General features: G+C 29.9%; 1 pseudogene; it reads right to left on the minus strand.

Annotated features, from left to right (window-relative positions):
• Positions 1 to 2919: 2919 nt before the first annotated feature.
• On the minus strand, positions 2920 to 5420 carry LOC107419021 (COBRA-like protein 4; annotated as a pseudogene).
• Between the last annotated feature and the right edge of the window lie 493 nt (positions 5421 to 5913).

A 5913-nucleotide genomic window follows, 5' to 3' on the forward strand; every position in this document is an offset into this window, starting at 1 on the left:
GTCAACCTAAGAGACGTTGACCACATTTTCACAAGTCCTTTAGAATTCTCTTTGTTACTAATTTTCTTTTCTTATCAACTTACAGTCCAGAAGATGATGTGCATATTTTTTCATCCACAAAAAAATCCTACAGTAATTTTTAAATCATAATTTGATATTTTGCCCCAATGATACTGTGAATTTGATCACATATATTTCAGTCAAAACTCTTCATATTCAATTCACATGTCGTGGTTGAGGGTATTGCGGTGCTTTCATAAATCCTAAAAAGCTCTATCAAAACCATTAGTCAATGACCACAAAATAAAATAAAATAAAATTTGTCCAGAAATTCCCCTTTACAATAAGCATTCCATGTATTTCTTTGTTTTAAACTAGATCATATAATATATTGTTTCTGGTAGCAAGGGCAGGATTTGATCTCAGGGATCAGGGGATGAAAACAAAATAGTCAACTCCTCTTCCGATACTGACTTACTAACTGTTTTTTTTTTTTTTTTTTTTTTTTTTTTTTTTTTTATAAATAAAATGAGAAGAGAGATTTTAATACCAAGTCTTAGTAAAATTTTTTGGGGGTTATTACAAGTTGTATGCTATTTGGGCTGTCACTATTAGAGAAAAAATTTATATCTCCAATTATTTATGATAAGCGGGCTCTGTCCAAGGAATAAAAATAAAAATAATACTAATAAATAATAAAATCTGTTGGAAAGAGCTCTAGAAGAAATAAAAAAAAAAAAAAGGATGGAAGGGAATTTCATCAAACAATTTCCTGATTTTTACCTTTTATTTTTGAATAAATATTTTTATCTCTTTGTCATACAAGAAGAAGAAGAAAAAAAAAGAAAAAAAAGAAAAAGAAAAAAAAGAAAAGGGAAATCGATCATATGAGAATAGAGAGAACTCAGGCCTTGAAATAATCTGTAGAAACTATAGGAAAATTAAAGATCTTATAAGGAGATTTGCATTTTTACAAGAATTCATGTACAAAACCCAAGAGAAAACGTGCATGACATGACTAGTAAGAATGGTTCAATCATCCAAATCATACTTTCTTTTTCTGCAATAGAACAAAGATAAAATTATAATAATATAATACTTGGTCATACCTATCATGCATAACGGATGAAAGGGAAATCTCAACAGTTTGTGTTCATACAAGTTAAATTTGAAAATGTTTTAGAAGCTCTAAACCAATCATTAAGTGAATAAAATGCAAAATACATTGAATGAATCATAATAAAATACGAAGGCATGATCATATATAGATCATTGCTTGACTTTTATATTTTAAAGTAAACATCAGCCTTATAGTTTAGACAAGGATTTTTCAACCTCCATAGCTTGACTTTTTTGGTGATGCAATTTTAGCCTTTAATAAAATATGACTATTTATAATTACTTGGAATTAAAAATAATGTTTCTCCACTCATTTATGCTTTTAGAAACGAATTTTTTAAGTTCACGAAATTTGATTTTTAAGGTCCTATCTTCAATTTTCCATGCCAGAAACTCAATTTATTGAAAGTAGTCCAGGACTAGAGTAAATCCAAGTCGAAACGCCAAAGCTTTGTATTATTTTTCAAATTCAATATATCCTAACGAAACGAGATCCTCGTGTATAATGTAAACTTGTTTTAATCACTAAAGTCTTATTAAAACTGATAAAGATATTTATGTATTAATTCTTTTTGTCTTCTCTAACCTACAGCTGAAATTTCTGCAACATCAAGCACTTCAACTTGGACTTCTTATAAGATATTCGAAAAGATATGCTTAATTAGGTAGATGATGTAGATTGTAGATGTGATACAATTACATACCTCTTTTTTTTTTATTTTTTTTATTTTTTATTCATTTTTAATGGATACATGTACAGACTACAACACTTTTTGAACAACTACTATTTCTGGTATAGAATTTTAATTTCCTGTTTTTAAATAACTTAAAAAATATATTTCAAATTTATTTTGTGGGGAATGTGTTGACGTTTTAAATGCTGAAAATGTTACTTCAATTATTGAATTATTACAAATAATTTATTTGAACAAGTAGGAACTTTTAACATTTGTCATATTGTTAACATAAGATGGGAACTATGTTCTTATATAATATATTATATTTGTATATATATATATATATATATATTTATGAACTATGTTCTTATATATAAGTTTCTTCAAAGTGATGAACTAAACTGCAATATCATTTTGTTAGAATTGTGGATAAATTATACCTTGTATATTTTCTAGCTTCACAGCTTTGTAGCCTTGTAATGACAAAGTTTACAATTAGTTTCATTGTATACATCTTACATTTCCATTCTTCAACCAACCATTTCTGCATGGTTTATTAGCTCTGTTTGTCCTTAAGTATGTATGTCTATAGTGGCACTTTGATGATTCATTTTTTAGCTCTGTTTGTCCTTAAGTATGTATGTCTAGAGTGGCACTTTGATGATTATATTTTTTTATTTTTATTTTTTTGGCAGTTTAGTTTTTTAAACTTCAATTTTTGGTGCACTTTAATTTTTAAAAGTTAAAACTATTTTTGATTGACTTTTAGCAGTTTTAAAATATACAATGCACATATTGCAATAGAAAATATTGAAATTACAAAATCAAATGGTAAGAAGTCTATATGTTGCATCAAGTGCATTGCATATATCTTAAAACTATTAAAAAGTAAACCAAAAATAGTACTTTAATGATTAAAGTGCATCAAAAAGTGAAATTTAGAAATCAAAGTGCCAAAAAAAAAAAAAAAAAAAAGTTAAGGACCAAAGCACCATCACAAGTTAAAAACTAACAAAACTAATAACCTTTTATCTATCGTAGATTGTCATAATGATTTTATGTAGGTAAATATGGCTTTATACAGCTAATGGCAAGACCCTCTTTTGCTTTTCACAGTTCATGCCTATTGGAATGACCGCAAACAGATGAGTACAGCCAAGAGCAAAAAGGTACACAAGGTATATGATGAAGTTGGATTTGCATAAGCAGAATTGGGTAGGAATGGATATGACTCAGGAAGGGGCATCATACATTCATCACCATTGAAGTAAATTTTCGAAGGGAATGCCCAACCTTGATTCAATGTGAATGTTTTCAGGTCCTTTCGAAGAATCAACTCTGACTGCACATTTCCATTAGGTCCAGCTTCCATTAATAGCTCATTATAGTATTTTATACCATAAAACATTCCTGTATCATCTGCATGCATATATACAAATAGAATAACAAGTCAAGAAAAATATTAATATACATGATATATGCATGCTGTTTAGACACTATCCATTCCCCAAAGCTATTACTGCTTATCAAAAACAAGTACGATAATGTATATCAAAGAGAGAAGAAAGAAGCAGGACATTAGACGTGCCAAACAACTCAAATAATTATTCAATATCAATGCAAATTCAAATTGAGGTGCCAAGCTTTGAACATTTATAAGACTTTTATATTACCTGGTCTCAGAACTATGTTAAAATTGCCAACTATCCCAAATGAAATTATGTCATGATGAAGACAACAAAAAGGTGAAAATCTTATGTATACAGTTTAAACCAATTTTACATTTTTCTAAACTAGTAGACTTACTTGTGATTGGTATTGATTGAGGGGCTTATAGAGAAAATTGTAAACATTGGGGAGATTGTTGAGATTGGGATGCTGAGCAACAAGAGTCCACGGAGTATAATTCATCAAGTAGTTGAAATTAGTGATAGTAATCTTCAAACGCCAATACTCCTTGTAGTTATCTTTTACATGCCAATGAACCCGGATGGGGCACATATGCTTTGTGCACTCTACCATTCCTCCATTATTCCCTTCCAATAGTCCTCTTTTCTCTGATTTCAACTCACTTGAAATCTTCAAATCCTTCCTGCATGCATTGCATTACTTTACATTACTTCTTATATTTAAGGTCATACAAAAGAATATTCTATAATGTATAAGCAAAAAAAACGTCAACAATTTTTCTAGATGATAGACTTGTACTATTTGTTTATGAAATATGGAAGACGGCTAGCTATATATTACAGATACATATATATATATATATATATATATATATATATATATATATATATATATATATATATAATGTCAACCTAATATGTTTTCACTTATTATTCTGTTGAAAGAAAATAAAAAGGAAGAAGAAGAAGAAGGCATGTAGCTTACATGATGCAATTGTTGAGATCTTTACACCCACAAGCACAGGTTGGACAAGGAGTGACCATAGAGTTGTAAAAAGACGACAAAGAAACGCAACATGTCGGCTTCTTAGAGGCCACGAGTTGTGAATAAGTGCATGTCACCGTCCATGTCACTGTAAATTAATAATTTATAAATATATCATGCAAATTAATTGTATAAAACTACTTTAATTAGTAGCCAGACTATATGCTTAATATTTCAACAGTCTGGCTATTGAAGCCCAAATTAGTAAGTAGGTCAAACCATGCATATCAAACAAACACATAAGATAATTAATATGTAATTAAATAAACATGGAAGAATATTAGATAACATACTCATTGCTTGAGTTTTTTGACGACCATCGGGCGAGAAGGAAAGCGAAGCAAATACATGTATAGCCTGTTCCAGGACCAAACAAATAGAAATCTTTTGGTGGTTTTACAGTGTAATTTGAAGTGCCTGAATGACAGACACTCAGTTGGGAGGCTGATACCGCAGCTTCGGGGCCTTGTCCCCACGATGCCAAGACACCAGCTTTGCAGCAAGAAGTAACCATTTGGTTCTTTGGGACACCAGGAAGCAAGTCAACAATGGTGGGGCTCTTCTTACAGCAGTGTGGAATGCCATTTTTGAAGTTGGAGCAGTCTCCCTGATCAGTGGGTTGAGCTCCCACCATTGACCATATCACCTCTTTTTTAGACCATGTCCATCCTAATGCCCAACCTGGGCTCATTATTTGCAACATTTGCCGGTTTTGGATCTTAACCACGGCCTGATATTGATTATGATAATAGAATTTTTTTCAAGTATAGATTAGTTGCTCCGCACAGATAACTGAATTCTGAACTGTAATACCATATTAACTTACCGATGGTCAAATTTATTGAACATATGATACACAATAGAACATATAATACTTAGTTATGGGCCTTGCCCTTTTCTTTTTGTGATTGTTTTCACTTTATTTAGTAATATACATTGGACAATGATTAATTTTCTTAAATTATTATTTTACCTACTTGAGTATTCACCACACATTAAGAAAAATGAAGTTTGAGTACATGTTCATATCGTGACACTCACTCATCGTGTTGATTACCGAAAAAAAAAAGAAAAAAAAAGGACACTCACCACATAGCCATCAGGGGTCCACGAGACAACATCCCATTTGATATTTATGCTCCCATATGGATCAAAGTGATCATAACCCATTACTATAAAAGAAGAAGGGCAATAAAAGGGTGACGTTAAAACAAGTAATGGGGATAAAAACAAGATTATATATTTGTATTGAACTTTTGTATGATGTGGACATACACAAGTTTTTAATTTTTGGATGCATGTCTATCTTTATGTAATTTAAAACAACACTTAACATTTTAAAAATAGACATGCATCTACAAATTAAAAGCACTTAACATTTTAAGAATAGACATGCATTACAAGTTAAAAAACTTTACGGATGTCTCCACTGTATATATATATATATATATTATCGCACGTTTATCATTATGATATTTTGATTTTCCATGAAAACCTTTTTATCAGCCCTTCAATTTCAGATTAAAATTTAAATATATATTTAAAATTTTTATTAGTTCTAATACGATTTACTTTACTTTTTTAAAATTTTAGTATTTTATTAGATTCACATAAATCTTAAATCAATTTTAAATTTTTCATTGAAAATATTTAACAAATCAGA

Source organism: Ziziphus jujuba, chromosome 2 (genome assembly GCF_031755915.1).
Source record: "Ziziphus jujuba cultivar Dongzao chromosome 2, ASM3175591v1".
In the NCBI taxonomy this organism is placed as follows: Eukaryota; Viridiplantae; Streptophyta; class Magnoliopsida; order Rosales; family Rhamnaceae; genus Ziziphus; species Ziziphus jujuba.